Source organism: Mycteria americana, chromosome 2 (genome assembly GCF_035582795.1).
Source record: "Mycteria americana isolate JAX WOST 10 ecotype Jacksonville Zoo and Gardens chromosome 2, USCA_MyAme_1.0, whole genome shotgun sequence".
NCBI lineage: Eukaryota > Metazoa > Chordata > Aves > Ciconiiformes > Ciconiidae > Mycteria > Mycteria americana.
The window spans coordinates 12237937-12255746 of record NC_134366.1 but is presented as its reverse complement, the minus strand read 5'-3'; the positions used below and the strand labels follow the sequence as shown (position 1 = coordinate 12255746).

Here is a 17810-nt window from a genome sequence, read left to right as displayed (position 1 = left end):
AGCAGATGTTCAGTAGTTTGTTTGGTTCTCTGTAGTCTGGGAAGAAATGCACTTTGTCCTTCTCTCTGACCATATTTTTTCAACTGAAATTTCAAATGTTAATTTTAAAATAATTATTCCTTTTCTGTCAAAGGTGCTCTTATTTTTATTTGGTTTTACTTTATTATCACACAGACATGGGGTAGGTACAGGACGCAGCCTGTTGCAGTTTTGTTGTCGTTTAGACAAAGATGCCTCCATGTTTCTCTAACAGTGAAGTTGTCGTATACAACTCTGAAAATGGAAAAACATTAGGGGCTGTTTAGGTGATTCCTCAGTACTTGAAAATAATAGAGACAAGCTCTACCCTCCGTCTCTGCCCAGCAACTTGGGAGTAGATTTGTATTCCTTTTGCTTTACTTGGTTGGGCTTTATAGTATCAGTTTTTAAGAATAAGTTAAATAAAAAGCCTGTTCTGTTTGCTTTTAGACACATGGTCAGAGTGTCTAAGAGCAAACTTAGAATCAAGAGCAGACTTAATAGTCTTGGGTCCCATCTGCAAAATATTTTAGCTATTGCTGTGTTTCATTCCCATCTAAACAATTACATAATTTTATTAATATCTATGGACATGCTTGGCAGTCCCGGCAATATAATACAATGGGAGTAAATTGTTTATTATGGGTTTTGAAGTGGTGAGCTTTTTCTCATATATATATATATATGAGTCATTTGTTGAATGCCTTCATTCTTCTTTTATCCCTCTTCATTGAGTCTATAAATTATGTCTAAGGTTGTATAATCCTTTTCTTGTGGTGAACCCATTTTAGTACGTTTCTCTCTTTGACTTCTGTCTTCTTCAGTTGTCTGAAATGAGAGACCACAGTCGGCTTGTGTTTCTGTCACACAAACTCCATGGATGAGATGCAGGCAAGAAGGAGTCTTCCCTAGCAGAAACTTATTCTATACAGAAGCTGGCAAACTCCTTAGCAGATGCAGTTAATGATGCTATTCATTTTAATTCTGTTTCAGAATAAATATAGTGTGGTTTAATTTGTGGCTGGCAGGTTTCTTCTTTTGTAAATCACATCTTCTGAGGCTATTTACATGAGATTTTATTTTTTCTTTTTTTCCCTCTTGTCATCTTTTTTTGGCTACAATCTGGAGAAAAAAACCCTCCGTCAAATAGATAATACCTCCCACACCAGCTTCCAAAGGCTGAATCAAAGAACAGAAAAATGGAAAGCTCTGTGGAGCTGAAAACTGTCAGAACCAGACGAGCCCTGGAAGTTCAGTTTCCTGCCTTGGAGGATACTTTCTTTGCATTCTGCAGTTGTGGATTTCTTGTACTACTTCTTTGCTGTGTTTCATAAAGATTTGAAATATGTGGTTGTGGGTCTGGGAAGAGAAATTGGTAATACACCCAAACAACATTATAAAGCTAGCAATGTAAATTGGATTTCTTGGTTTAGTTTCTTTTTTTTTTTTAACTAAAAAAGGAAAAAGATTTCAAACACTTATGTTTAATTCAGAGAGCATTATATATCTAGTAGAGATATTGTAGTTGAATTTCTTTTCATATGATGGAGAGAAGAGTGTGCCAGATTATTTTATTTTTCACAGAAAATGCTGTTAGATCAATGTTATGCATTTAATCTCAAATTTCTGCCAGATATGTGCCAAAATATTTTAACAAAGCAACTTAATAAACATACCCTTCCAATATTAAAAAGTGAAGTCACCCTTTGATGCTCTTGTGTGAATGTACCAAAACATCATATTTAGTGCTATTAACCAATTTATGCTCCGAGAAAACTGCACTCGTTTTGTTCAGTGTACAAGTGTGAAGGTTAAAAATAATTCTTACCAATTCATGAAGTTTGCTGTTTTGGGGGCACGTTACAGAGCCTGAGCAATATATGATGTAATCAGTGTAAAGAGAATTTCTGTTCTTGTGCAGTATGTGTCAGTCAGAAGACTTCCAAATTTTGTAGACCTTGCAAATTAATGTGCACATGTTTTAATCAGGAGCATGCAAACCCGCCTGTCTGTTGGGCATCGCAAGATCACAGATTCTGAACAGGGTGATTTTTGTGATTGATGAGCCATTTTTGAAGCGAGTTGAAAAACAAGCGTGCAAGTTAGAAATGCCGGCAAAGCATTCCTCTGAAACTCAGAAGACTAAAAGGAATTGCGCTTGCAGAATCACCTCTTTTCTAATGCATCTTGAAACCACTGGATTGGCCTTGAAATGCTTTTTTCTGAGAAGATAAACTCATTTTGTTTATGTCTCGTCTGTACCATTAAAAATGAGTTTTAGGCATTAGTGTAGAGCAAATTTCTGTGGAGAGATTTCTGTCAAGAAAAGGAAATCATTGTGGTTAATATGTGGCACGTGCTGGCACAGGCTGATGTGTTATTAGCAGCCAATGTATTTGACGGGTTTTCCGTTAGCGTGTGATGCTGCTTTAATGCAGTCGTTAGGCCTCACAGTAATGACTTTCACAGGTAATAGCAATAACATTTTTTGTGATCCAGTTTCTTTCATGAACGCATTATGAAATAGTTTCAAAGTTCCAGTAGTACTGCATTTTTGGCATACCGGCATCATTTTGAAGTCGTATGTTGGGTACATTATTCATAACAAAAATGCCTGTAAAACCCGTATGCGTATCTATTGAGTAGAGTGGAATTCTCTTGAAAATCCTAACTACAAACCTGAACTAAAACAGACAACTTCACTAGAGAGAAGTGGCAATATAATTATTTCTGCTGTTGACAGAGGTGCTAAATGGAAGCTGTTAGATTCAGAGTTACTTCCAGGTGTAATTTAAAAAAAAGAAGGAATTGGTTTTTAAAAAAAACAGTAAAGTTGGATGAGGTCAGAAAATAAACAAGTTCTTGTTAATGATTTACACCGGAAGGAACCAAGAGGTGAAAAAGTAATTTTTGTCGAATCAGCTTTCAATGGAGAGATAATGGCAAACAATAAGCATGCGATATAAGGAGCGTTGTCAAGACGATGGGAGAGTCGGTCCGGCCGCGTGGGAACGGGATGCTGCTGCCGGTGCGTTTGGGAGTGTGGTTTGCCGCGGGATGCCAGGGCAGGGCAGGGAGGCACTGCTGGCTGCAAAGTGCAAAACCCTCAAAAGAGGGAGGGTTAAGGAACGTGATAAAAGTATCCCAGTTGAGTCTTTCAATGTTGTTCGTTTAAAGGTAACTCCTTCACGATAGCTGGAGTTTGCATGTGGCTTTTCAGGCTGACCTACCACTCTGCTGCTCTCTGCCTGCAATGAAAGTCCTGTATATGGATTCTGAGGCAGTGGAGTGTAACAGGTTTTTGGTTATTAATTTGTACTGCTGCTGCCTAGATTCTGTACGGTAGGACAACTCCATGCTTTTAGTAATTGTGCAAGACTTTTTTTTCTGAATTCAGGTATTTTCAGATAGGCAATTACCTTTTCTTTAGATTCATGTGTGCTGCTTGGGGCAGGGGAGGTTGGAGGAGAGGCTGATTATTTTTTACTTTTCCCTCTCCCAGAATGACAAGAAATAGAGAATGATTTTATTTTTACAGAAAATGGTATTCAGTTACACTCCTAAAGCCTAAGGGAAAAGAGAAAATCAAATGTTTTAGGAACTGGCAATTCTCATTTCAACAACAGCTTCCTTTGTCTTGTTTTCATATATGCTGTTTGGGGTTTTTTTCCATGGAGCGTAGTTCACTTTCCTCCTTTGTATACAGATTTATCTGGTAATTACGAGAGCCTGTCTGTTTGAATTTATCACATTTTTGGCAACCAACGTTCATCTGCAGACACTGTTTCTCTAAAGAAATGGCGTACGTGAAGCATGAGGAGGGAACTAAGGCTCCTTTGCTTCTGAGCAAGCTTCTGAGCCCAGACCCAGGCGCTGCATGGAGCAGGACAGGCGTCTCCACCTGCCTGGGGACACTGCTGCCCGTAGCCACCAACTGCTGTGTTACTGGCTTGGTTGTATTTCCTCTTTAGTATAAATGATAGCATATACTAATAGCAGACACTCGGTGGTCCATCTATTAAACCCCATTACCCCGAAAGCATCCTCCTCCCCCAAACCTTTCCCTTCTCTTCACCCCAGGCTTTGTTCACGAGGCGAAAAACACTGTTTATAACAGAAGCAAAAAAAAAAAATCTATTATAAATACAAGGGTAAAATAGCAATTGCTCAGGCTGCCAAGAGAAACCTGTGCAGAGCTGTGCCACAATGGGAACCTCTGTGTCCTTTCTGACTGCCAGGCATCACCAGGGAGAGGGAGAGGGAGAGGGAGAGGGAGAGGGAGAGGGAGAGGGAGAGGGAGAAGCTCAGGCTCCCTGCCCTCCCCTGGGTACCTAATTAGAGCTTCAGTCTCCAGCCTGGTGCCGAGCATTTATATTGTTGTGCGAAGTCTGGGCAGACTTCTGCTTGCAAGGCATCCCAGGTTGCAGTATATATAAAGGGCGGGGATAACTCTGCCATAGCTCATTTCATCTTTCTCCTCCTTTAATTTCAATTCAATTTAAATTTTGGCATTAATTAGGAAAAAAAAGAAATTGCCATAGGTTTTCCAGTAGCTTTCTGTCACAGCAAGAGAAATGAGCAAAATCACAAGTGTAGTAGCTTGGTGCTCGGACTACCTAAGCCTTTGCTCTGCTCAGGTTATGAACTAAGTAGCCCAGTGGGTAAGGGAGAGGTTTGGGATAGTTTGATTTCTTTTTCTTTTTGAAAAGCAGTTTTCCTCCATGTCTTATTATGATCTGCTGTGTCAAATTACTCTTGATCTGCTTAGAAAAAGAGTTGGAGCTATACTTCGAAAAAAAACCCCACTCCAGTTGTTTTTCAACATTTTAATTTTATTTATGTATTTCATGAAAAATTCTGCTGTCTCAGGGTGTTGGTTGTATTGTTCTTGCAGATTCAAATACATGGCTAGATGACAGGAATTACTAAAAAAGTAGAAGACCAAAGATACATCCTGAAGTTCTGTGAGCAGATTACATTTCATTTTTGAAATGCATGTTACTGCAGCCATCGTGTTAATTTTCTTCACGTGAAGTTTTGCAAACTCTGGGTTTTTTTCCAGGGAGATGCTGTTCAGTGAAGCTGAGTGAGGCTGCCAGTTAAGTGAAACCAATCTGTTGACAACTGCTAACGGGTGGAAACAACTCTGGCAGTAGTTATTAAGGTTGGAGTGGTCTGAGGCTTGTCTTCCTCTGATAACCGTTTAGAAACAAATAATAACTTTTTTTTAGGTCCTCAGCAGCTCTCATTTCTAACAGTTCAGAAAGCAGAGCGAATTAGGCTTAGAAAATGTAAACATGGGTCATCCCCAGCTCTGTTATGTGTAGTTAGAAACATAGAGGGTGTTGATTTGAAGGCAAACTAAGTGGTTGTCAAATTATAATGAGATGTCCAAAGTGTCATTTTGGCTAAAGAAATTGGTTTTGGTTAATGTTGTGTGCTTCCACAGAAGGAAAATTAGAGGCATTTTAGTGTTTTTAATAATTTTTAAGGGCATTGTGTTAGGTAGAGATAAGGGTAATAAAACTAACGGACATACTATTGGAAGCTGTAGTAGAGCTTCCTTTAATTTTGGCTACCCCAAAATTTCCATCAGTAACAGCTTCCAGTGTGAAAAGTGGTTTCAGAACTGTTCAAGCTAGTTCTGAAATAAAGAGCAAGGAAGAATTTCTTTTGCCCATTAAAACCGTGCTTTTTTGACATATCAGTAACCTGTAACAGAGTTTTACCTTCTTTTTTTCTCTTTTCCTGTGAAAGTATACCCCAATTTTTGCCAAGTTTTTAAACCTCTAAAGGGGTACCTTTCTGGGAGGGAGTATGCAGGCTGCTCAAAGCAGATATTGGGACTGTTTGGATAAGGTATAAGATGGGGGGGTGGGAAGGACAGTCGGAATCTGCCCAGAGAAAAAGACTCGGGCAGAACGCAAGCCTGTGCTTGCTACCAGGTTTGCAGCCACGCCAGGCAGTCTCGACTTTTACCTTGACTCATGGGAAGCTGCGGATGAATATACAGAGTTAAACCTGGGAAAAATCCCAGTATGAAGTGTCCTGGCCTCTTTCCTTCAGCTCTCTGTAAGGCACAGCCTCGCTGAGTTGCTTTTCTAGCTCCTGAATCGAGCCAAGGGGAACCGGCACCCCGTCAGGCTCCCGTCTCCCTTCCTCTGCTCGGCAGAAGTCACCTTCGTGCCTGGATTATGAAAATGCATTTTCAGTGTAACTGTTAGAGGGAGGAAATGCCAGGCGAAGTTTGGGACAGTACCGTTAGCTGGAATATTAATCAGCTCAGATTGGGAAACCATTTGTGAGAACAGTGCTATTTTTTAGGGAAATACTTGCAAAGCAGCTGCACACCTTCTAGTGAAAATACTCGTATTAGTCTTTTTAAAAGCTGCCTGCATTAGAGTTCCAGTGCAGGAAAGATTTCCATATCAGATAAGCACTAGCAAGGAATTTGGGGCTAAAGTATCTATTCTCTAACATTTAATATGGGGGTTTTTAGAAACAGCACACCATTTGATGTGAAATCTTGACTTTTCTAGTGGCCTCTTACACATGAAATGCTTTGTATCTAATTAAAAAAAATTCTCCCATGAAGAACATCAGTAACATCTGATTACTTATATACTACATTTTCCTCAATTAGAGCCTGTCAGAGCTGCAAGGTCACATAGCCATCTTCCTGCTTAGAAATCCCTGCTAACTATTTAACCTTGATCTTCACTTTGCAGTGCTCCCGCGAGCGTGTGACTTGTGATGGAATAACTTAGCATGCTGAATCCGTAGTCATCACTGCAACTGGCAAAGAGGGGACGTGGTTATTTATAAAGCCTTAGGCCATCACACAGTTTTAATAGACATTCGTTTCCATTCAGATACTAAAAATATTAATCTCAGCTGCAATATAATCTGATTTTCAGATAATGGTAAGAAAAGCTGCCTTTTAGAAATAACCTTTGATTTAATTATTTAAGAGATCTAATTCTGTTTTCTACATAGGTACAAGCTCTAATTAGTTTCCTCTTGCTATGCATTTTTTGGCACTTGCTTTTTTCTGAAATGATAAAAGATCATCAGAATAAAATTCTGCCATTGTGAGGAGGAAGAAGTGCAAATTTTGAGCATACTTTTCTAAATCGCTTTCTATGCGCAAGATAGTTAAACAGCCACATTGAGGCATCCGCTTCATCGCTGGTTTTTAGTGTCTGCAACATTAGGCTTGAATTACACTGCACTGTATCACTTTGAATTTTTTTATCATAGAATCATTAAGGTTGGAAAAGACGTCTAAGACCATCTAGTCCAACCGTCAACCCAACACCTCCATGCCTACTAAACCATGTCCCAAAGTGCCACGTCTACATGTTTTTTTAATTCCTCCAGGGATGGTGACTCCACCACCTCTCTGGGCAGCCTGTTCCAATGCTTGACCCCTCTTTCAGTAAAGAAATTTTTCCTAATATCCAGTCTAAACCTCTCCTGACACAACTTGAGGCCATTTTCTCTTGTCCTATCTCTTGTTACTTGGGAGAAGAGACCGACCCCCACCTCACTACAACCTCCTTTCAGGCAGTTGTAGAGAGCAATAAGGTCTCCTCTCAGCCTCCCTTTCTCCAGGCTAAACAACCCCAGTTCCCTCAGCCGCTCCTCATCAGACTTGTGCTCCAGACCCTTCACCAGCTTCGTTGCCCTTCTCTGGACTCGCTACAGCACCTCAATGTCTCTCTTGTAGTGGGGGGCCCAAAACTGAACACAGTATTCGAGGTGCGGCCTCACCAGTGCCGAGTACAGGGGGATGATCGCTTCCCTAGTCCTGCTGGCCATGCTATTTCTGATACAAGCCAGGATGCTGTTGGCTGCCTTGGCCACCTGGGCACACTGCCAGCTCATACTCAGCTGGCCGTTGACCAGCACTCCCAGGTCCTTCTCCGCTGGGCAGCTTTCCAGCCACTCTTCCCCAAGCCTGTAGCGTTGCATGGGGTTGTTGTGACCCAAGTGCAGGACCTTGCACTTGGCCTTGTTGAACCTCATACAATTGACCTCGGCCCATGGATCCAGCCTGTCCAGATGCCCTTTTGTTTGTTTGTATGCTTTATGAAGGGGTTTAAATTGTACTTAAATGACAGTATATTTTGTAAACTTCTGCCTTCCTAGAATGTCAGCTCCTTCGGCTTTATTCTCTCCATTTTTTTGGATGTGCCTATGTTTAGTTATTCCATGTAAAATAAATTTGTTAGTTGTATAAAATTTGTGTGCTACAGTGCGCTGTAGCCGAGCTTCTTTGCCTCTGAACGCAGAAGGCCAGCGCTGAAGGAAGCAGGAGCGATGCAGTGAACTTCAGACAGGTGCTGCATAGGAAACCCGAACCATTGAAACAGAGCTGGAAGGCAGGAGACACATGCCTGCTTGCCTTTGCAGTCATCAAGGGAAAGACATACTGATAGTTGTTAAGGGGAAAAAAAAAGGGGGAAAGGATTTACAGTGACAGTAGTACACCAGTAGTGTAGAGCAGCATGGCATGCTGCCCGTCGGATAATTTTTTTCTTATTGTTTTATATGCTGTTCCTTTGATAAGTAGTTTGTTTTTCAGATGTCAGGGAGCATCTGCAGCCTGCCTTCAGGTGGAGGGTTGTGTCTGTGTGTGGACACAATAATTGTAAAAATCACACCTTTGGTATTTAGATGGGAAGGGGCAAATACAGCAACTGGGTGTTCTTTAACCTCATAGTCCATATATTCAGCGAATTGCCATTTTGTAACTGAAGATTTTAACCTAGTTTCAGCCACTCTTTTGAAGAGGCCAGGATGCCAGAGCACCTTTGGACTTGCGGTGAAGCCCTACTTTTACTGCCTTTTTCCTATACGACTGAGGATGCCATCATTTCTGGAAACAGCAGTTGACTGAATATCCAGATGACTTTTTCTGTGATTTTCTAAGTGACTACTTCTACCAGATGGTGGAAACATTTCTTGAAAGGAGGACAGAGTTGGTGGAGTAAAAAGAAATGCTCCAACATCCCCATCCAAAATAGTACCTTGGCAGAGCATGACAGAAATAGGATGTTGTTCAAATTCTTCTTTCTTTCCAAGAAGCTATTAATGTTGAGCATCATAGACGGAGAGCCTCACCTGGTGTTTTACATCCTGCCATCCTACTGGGCTTCCTTCTCTGCTGCTTGTTCCTACTCTCCAACTCTTCTAAAGGAAGACTGCAAAGAGGCTGAAGCTGAACAGTGTATTCACAGTGTCATTCCCGAATCATCCTCACTTCATCCCCAGCAAATCTGACGTAGGCTAAACCTGAACTGAATGAATCTATCCAGAGGACTTCCAGCGTAAAAGGATAAAACATGTGACCAGTGAAGAGCTCTCCAGAGCCTATTACTAGTCAAAAACATTTTTTTCTTAAATTATAGTATTTTCCAGTCAATTCGCCCATTATGCAGCTTTTTATGTGTGCATAATGGGAAACAATTAACTATCAGTGAAAATCCCAATAGCCTTTTGGTAACTGAAATTTCAGATACATCTTGTGGCAAACCTAAGCTATGGGTCTGTTGAGAAAGGCTGAACTTTGCCATCCTCTTCGTAATGGGCTGTGGTGCAACAGAAATAGTTGCTGCAGCTTTCCAGTCCTGGAGAATACCCTGCTGGCACACTGTTCCTGTGCTTAGGATGGAATTAGCCTTATTAATACAATGATTTTATGAAACAGGGATTCCTTGTCGTAGCCCTGGTGGCCTACTGATGTGTTTAGAACTTGATTTTGCTCCTCTAACTTATAAAGGGCTAATACAATTTCTGTGCATCTCTCCATATGTATATGCATGATAAGGTCCTTTGGAATAGTTGCATACCGCTACCCCAGCTTCATCTTCCCCTCTCTAAACAAGCCCCGCTGCCTCCATTTGCTGATCATCTGCCTCAGGCCCCGATTATCTTCTGGACCCTCTTCCCTTCTTCCTCATGCCTCTTGAACTGGGAGAGGCCTGAGAATGGTCACAATGTGGCCGAACTGGGGTGAGTCAGTGGGGATCGTCCTGTGATCTGCTGGCCGTGTTCCTCCTGATGTAGCCCAAAGCGTGGTTTGTCTTATTCACGCCAAGACCATGCTGGTGGCCTTGCTTTTGCCGGGGTCTGTTCCAAACACGCCGTGCCGTTGGGTTGCTTCTGTGTCTTTCTCCAGTTGAAAAACATGTTTGCATGACTGCAGTACCACTTGGGGTGCTGAGAGCTCTAGATCTACTTCAGTCTAAACTCGTGATCATAAAAATGCTGTGTGTTTGTAAAACAAACCTTTCTTGTGGAATATTTCTGTAAAACTGTATGAATATGAGCAATGGTTAGCAAATTCATCTATTTGAAAAGACAGTACCTTAAATCATATATAAAAATCACCAAAATGGTCAAATACTCCTAATGTTATATCTTCCTTATTTTAACTCCTGGTCCGGCTCAAACTCAGGTTTTTTCCTATCTTTCCCATGGATCATTGACCATTGTGAGTCTGTGCTTCGGAAAAGTACATAACTGGCTTATATAGAAGTACTTTTGCTAATGCAGTTTTTTGGCAGGGTGAACAGTATCCTTTCAGGATAAAACTTCTTTGTTTTGAGGTTTTCAATTCTGGTGAGTGGAAAGATTGAAAACCTTTGGGAATTAAGCATAGCTTTGTTTTATAGCTAGCAGGGCATGAAAATTACAAGCTGAGGGAAGGAGAAGGAGCAGTTTCTAAAATGGACCATTGGCAAAACCTCCCTGAAAGAAGATTTTATTAGAGTTGTAATTTCTCTGTCATTATCAGGTGTTACTTTGAACACTAGTGATATCAGGCAGTAATAAAGAGAGGTAAAAAGGAAATATAAAGATTTTGAAAACATTTACAGTACGCTGAAGTATTTGGCCTAATTTGCATGCTGCTAATAGCCACTATTAAGGAACACAGAGCTTTACAGTAGCTTTGGAGAGGAGTTGCAAAACATTAAACTTAACAAAATTCCCTTTGATCCCTTCTACGTGCGTTTATGAACTACGCGGTACCAACCTCCAGAAGTTCCAACCTGGGCTTCTGCTGTCACAAAGTAAGGGCAACCCCTACAGCTTGCTTACAATAATTTTTAATAGGTTTAAAAGTGAGCATGCAGTAACTAAGTCTCATGTTATTTCTTTGAAGACAACTAGGGTCTGTCTAGGTGTTCATAACTGATCTTAAAGATTGTGTGTCTGGGACAGAAAGGGAGTGTTTTCATTCCGTGATTTCAAATCATCAGGAGGTTGGAGGGAAGAGCTGACCTGGTATCTTTTCAGTGACAGAAAATTTCTGCAGGGCTGCAAAGTAACACAGTTTAAACTGATAACAATTTTCTTTACTGAAGAGTGGTTACTAGCCCAGGAGCAAAATCTTCCCCGCCCCTCGGTGGCTATTGCTTTAGGAACCTGTGTTTGGAAGAAGGAAGAGGTTTTTTCCAGCAGTTGGCATTTGAGTCAGTTTGGGAGGGTGTCTGGGTGAACCCTGAAATACTTCCTGGTGCTGTGATCGGTGATAATGTGGTATTTGTGTGTCCGCACCCTGTATCTCAATATTCTTTTGTCTTCGGTGATGTGTCACAAGGATCAGCTGGATGTGTTACAGAAATACTCTGTCTGGTTTTTGTTAATGTGAGGAATTGCTGAGCTGTTTCCATACTGTGTACCTTGTAGGGCTTCATTTACTCAGTAGTTCATCTCCCCATGTTGTATTCTAGAGTTTTAAACCCTTGGTCAGGTCTTGCCAGCTTCTATTTAGAAAAAAGGAGGAAGTCTGCAGGACATGGGTTATTTTCACCATTAACCCTAAGCCCAAACACAAACCAGGAACTCTAAGTGGGCACGGAGGACTTCCACAGAGGTAGCCAGGAATATTGAATGGCCAGCTTGATGTACGTACAGGTCAGCTAGTAGCAACGGAGGAAGAAGAAAAACTCACAAACCTTTTCTAGAGCAGGAAGGCAGTGATTAAAAGGGGCCCCATCGCCCTAGCAGACACAATCTCATCATTCGTCGCTGACAGGAGGGTGGCTGTGCCCCTTCATCGGTTCCTGTCCACCCCAGGCGCTGGGGCTGGATGTTTGCCCACTGCTGTCAGGACAGAGAGGGGACTCCATTTGTGTGCCATGAGCCTGGCAACAGAGGACTAGACAACGACTCTGTTTTTTCCATACCGAACCCTTCCTTGCAAACCAAAACTGGGTGCGGGAGTAGAATGGGAGGAGTGAAGATCTGGTAGAAGTCCTCTGGCAGCCAGGCAGTGTCCCAGCTGGAGACCTCGTTTTGTTTCTCCGTCTTTCACGGGAGGTACCATTGAAAGGGTTCTCCTTAAAACTCTGCTAGTTCACCTGTGTTCTGCAGTTGTCCGAGTGTCACACTACGAATACATGATTTAATAAGTAACCAGAATTTTAAGCAGATTATACAGACAGTTGAAAAACACAAAAAAGCCCAAAGCCTCAAAATAGCTGTTTTCAATTTTCACTGCTTGAATAGAGTTTCAGAAGGATTTAACCTTTGTTCTTTGATCATGGCACAAAAGAATATACACATGCAAACGAGGAGGCTGAGGTAATGATTATATGCAAAGATGCTGCTAAGTATATAATTAAAAACTGCCCCGTGAGACACCCCCAAATTTTATATCCTAATTTTATTTTATACTGCCATGTAGGGGAGGGATGAATTCACCTCTCCCACGCACTCTTTGCACCTGTTTTGTATAATGGACAGATTCAAAATCCATCTTTGCAAGAAGTCTGCTCCATATTATTCAGATAATATTATGCGGTATTTGTTAACCTAAATTTTGCCCCCCTCAGATACTTCAGTCTAGACTAATTGGCTGCAGTACTTAGCATTTAAATTATCAAGCAATGGGGTCTGTGAAAATTGATCTCTCAACGTTTGATACTAATTCTTTGTTTTCTGCTTCTTCACTGAGAAAATTGCAGCAATTGTTCTGCAAAGCTTGAAGCGAAGGAAATAAGCGTGGCCATAAGTATATGTTTACGAACATCAGGAATAGATTTTTATTTTACGGCATCGTTATTTTATGTGATGGGATGCTGAAACCAGGAATTCTCTAACCTTAGAATTACAAAATATCACATTGTAACACACATCACATAAAGTTATATCCCAATGAAGTATGTAAAGATGAAAATATTATTGATGAACCAAGGCAATTCTACAGTAGTCCTTGTAGTTTCTGTCCTGTCACCAATATTTTTGTTCTCCTACTCATAACTTCTACATTTTTTTTCCCCTAACCCAGCTTGACGTCTCTTTACATTTATACATCCTTCAGAGTAAGGCCTTGATACCAGCTGAGACGTCTGCGGCAATGGAAAGACTAATAATAGAATTTCAGAATATAATACCAGAAACTCCGCAGAAGGTGTTGCAGTGAAATGCAATAGCCAGGTTTTTCTACTCACAAAGGTGGGAAATTTACTTTTGCTGGGATTTTCTTTTTCCCGATCCACAAGTTGCTGCATTCTTCTGCAATAACTTCCCCTGTAAAACATACTTTTCCTATAGAATCTGACCAACAGGAAGCACTTATGTGTGCTTGAGACACTGCAGACAGACATTGCTGTTCATCCCAGACAGGAGCATTTCTCAGTGCGATTAGCTAACTGCTATTAGCAATAGCACTGGTAGTGCATGTGGTCCTGGCTTCTCCATCTCATATACCCATTTTCAGGAAAGAGAGGTAGGGTTGAGGAGTACCAGATACACTTATTGATCAGCAGTGTCTAAGATTATGTCTAGATATCAGAGTGCTTCTGTGACCCTTGCTGTTAGTTGCATAGGTTCCAACGATGGATGCATCTTAACAAAACGGCTACTTGCACTGATAAACTCAGACAGGGAAATAAAAAAATTGCCTTTTGTAACTGTGGTATTTAGCAGATACTCTACTGACTGTAGTCAGAGCAGATTTCCAGGTGAGATTAGGTCTGAGCCGTGAGCTTTGTATTTGGGAAAGGGATTCCGCCAAACCTTTTGGAAGCTTTATCAGAAAAGGAAAGGGGCCAGCTGCCGAGCCAGGAGTCGCAGAAGAGGAGGACAGGCTGTTGCACTGTCTGCGGTTACCTGCTAGGTAGCTCAAATTATCGCTCTTCAAGTTGAAGTATCACCAAGGAGCCGTGCTTCTGCACTAGGTACTGTATGTTACAAAACTCAGTTTTATTTCTAGCCCTTTATGACTGAGTAAATGCCTCCCCTTGTCAGTTCAATACTTCTAGTGTTTTGTGCCATTAGTTATATACGTGCATTTCATTATTGCCGCTGGCAATTAATCTAAGTGGAAGAGCTGCAGTCCATCATTGTTACATCTCAGATGTCTGGTCAAAATGCTTTCATGTTCCTTGTTTGCTATATTCTCATCCGGCACAAGATCACTGTGCCTGCAGTACACTGTTGGCATAGGGCTGCCCCGTAATAAGGAATGATTTGTCACTGGATCACTTGAAGTAACAGACCGTCTTCTCGCACGGCACTGGATTTTCAGCAACGTGGTCTCTGTGAGGAGCCAGCTCTGTGCTGTCCCTGTAGCTTTCGCAGGGCGGGGGGGAGGCTGTGGGAGGGATGCGAGGACCGGCCAGGCACTGGGCAAGGAGGCAGGAGCCAAAGCGGGGCATCTGGGTGCTGGTCCCCGAAGGCTCTGGGTGCCCTGTTGTGTACACAGCGCGTGGCTGGGGCTTTGTGGGCTCTGGAGGAAGCAGCCAGCTGCAGGACAAGCTTTAGTTTGTGAATACAGAAAAGAGAAGGCGAAGGAGCGTGGGTGTTTCATGCACTGGGTAGCTGTAATTACAGATTTGGATTCCTGGCAGCACTGAATGAAGTGGAGGAGCCAGGGCCAGATGGGCAGAGTCTCCTGAGGTCTACCAGAAACTGTTTCAATGCATTTTCCCAATATCAATCACCAATTTGTGCAACTCTTCCCCCCCCCCCCCCCTAAATAGGAGCAAATAAATATCAAACTCACTTGCCTCACACAGCATCTCTTCATTACTGTTAAAACAGTGGCACATGAACAAAAATTGGAGTGACTCCTTAATTTATCTGTGACAACTGCTGTTTATTTCTTGGGGAAAGAGGGGGCGTCTTCCTTTGTAAACATTTCAGCTATCTCCCTAGATGTACTGCTTTTCTGGCCCATGCCTCTGTAGCATATGAGCGTCTTGCAAATAATAATGTAATTACTGTTGTAATGGAGCTCAGGTAACAGGTAATTGAAAAATGCCATTATTCACAGCCAGAGACCAAAATCCAAAGGAGAGGTGATGTGATTACTTAAGGCTGTACAGGATGTTCATGCAAGAAAAGGGGTTTGAACTAGCTTTGGTAATTTTGTACCAGCCTTTTCTGGATCAGTTGTGAGAAGAAGGCTTAATCCTGTCCATTCTCAAGGAAAGCTTTGCCATCCATTTCAGGATTCACTAGGAATGGCCTTCATTTAATTCAGTTTTATTTATTACATCTAAGGTTTGGGCACATGCTGTGGAAGATAACCTAAGGTGTAGACCACCAATATGTGAATGAACTGCCTGAGAACATGCTCTGCCCTATGAGAAATGCAAGTTTTCTTGTTCCGCCTGCTTTCTGGTTTCTGCCATGCCATGCAATGTACTCAAGTGTTGCTGAACTCATGAATTCAGTGCAACAAATCCTGTACCAATGTACGTGCATTCACTCTTACACAGAAATACAGTTTTAATCACATTTTTAAACTAGAGCAGAAAAAGTAATTTTTGGAGTATGTTATTTGTGGGTTTTATGGAAGACGGTTTTGCTTTTTTGTCATTACTGAAGACCATTTGCTTTTTTACACAGCAGTGACTGTAACAGAGTACTGACTGATGTTTTGGCGAAATTCTCAGTGAGCCACAGCAAATTAATTATTTCCTCTTCTTGAGTATTATGTACTAATGCTGACTGCCATTGAACTGTTACTGTGGATCAGCGGCTAACAGAAGGATTGAGTCTATATGTGACCACTAGATAGGTAATGGAGGATATTCCTTGATGAAGGCTGCTTCTGTATTTACTGTCATGTTGGCAACCTTCCTGACCTTGCTTGGAGTGCAGTCCTTGCGGCAAATGACCAGTGACTTCAGCAGGTGGGGGTTTGACCCTGTGCCTTGTCCTTTTTGGTTTACTTCCCTGTGCTCTGGTGGTTATGTGAGAATCTCACCTCTTTCTCTCCCCCCCCCCAAGCAAATCAATAATCCTCAAGGTGTGGGGAAAATTTTGAAAATAGGACTTTGACATATGCTAGAACTTAAGAAGCAAGGGAGGAGGAACTTGAGCATGTTATATATCAATCTCATAACTTGGAGGTTGAAACCAAGATTATTTTTTAATGCTGACAGTAGCAGTACTGCAGCACATAAAATAAAGTAATTGCTTTCTTATTACCGATGTTAGGAAATTTTTAAAGTTAAGTTTCTCAATAAAAAAATGTGGAAATCCTCATTCAGCTTTGGCTATACTGCCTGTGCTTCTGATCCTGGTGGGGTGGCCAAGATAAATAGATCTGTGCTGTTATGTGAATGACCCATTTGTGGCTGAAAGAATTGGCAACAGTGTTATGAATCAATTTGCATGAAGGAATTACTGTGAACATCTAATTAATAGAATTCAGGCCATTTAGTGTTCAGAAATAGTATAGGAACAAAATATTTTCATTATTTTCCCTTCCTGCCTGCCACTTGTAATTGTTTTTCACATGTTTTCATGCGCAGTTTAAATCCTGGGAATAACTCAGGAATAATTCATTACACCTGTTTCATAGGATGGTTAATCTTTATGATTCAGAGAGACTGGCTATATAGTCAATGGCATAAATAACATGTTATTTCTCTTTTCTTGATCAGATGATTGTTCTGCAACACCTTATAGTCCATGATTGGAGAAACCATAGCCATCAGCTCAACTTTTGCTTTGCGCAAACATTTGAATAGAATACTTTTCGATACAAACAGACTGCAGAAGTAAATAGAAGTGTTGCAGAAATCAAAACAAAAATTCCTAAATTCTGTAAAAGATTTTCCTTAATACTGTCTTGAGCCATCAGTACCAAACTCACTATTTTCTGAATGTTCCATAGAGTCACCTTCTTTCCTGATGCGGGTCTGTAGGCTAGAATATCATTAATTGATGTAGCGAAGCTGATCAGCTTAAAACATCAGACTCAGTCTAAACTTCTGTGGCACTCCTGTTAACGGTCTTGTTCGAGACTGGGCACAATATTGTAGAAACGTTGTCAGAAATGCCAGATAGAGGGATATAATAATTTCCATAAGCCTGCTGGCTACACTTGCTAATACAGCCCATGTGCAGCCATCCTTCTTTGCCACAAGGGCATACAGCTGACTCGTGTTTCCCACTTTGGTTCACCAGAATCCTCAGGTCTTTTTCAGCAAAGCTGCTTCCTTGCCGGTCAGTCCCCACTCCATATATTTGCATAGGGTTATTCCATACGGGCTGCAGGACTTCACACTTGTCATTACTGAACTTTAGGAGGCTCCTATCAGACCATTCCTCCAGTCTCTTGAGGTCCCTCTGAATAGCAGCCCTGCCCTCCAGCATATTGACCACCAACTTGGTACCATCCACTAACTTGCTGAGGGCATACTCCATCCTACTGTTCAGGTTATTCATGAAGACATTCAACCGTATTGGCCCCAATGTCAGTCCCTCAGAGACACTGCTGGAAACAGGCCAACTAGTTGGAGTTTGTACCACTGGCCACCGTC

General features: G+C 41.6%; 1 protein-coding gene across 5 annotated transcripts in view; it reads left to right on the top strand.

Moving 5' to 3' along the window:
* The window catches only part of DIP2C (disco interacting protein 2 homolog C), a 327852-nt gene that overhangs the window by 106458 nt on the left and 203584 nt on the right, over window positions 1–17810 (top strand). The gene's annotated exons all lie outside the window — the stretch shown is intronic.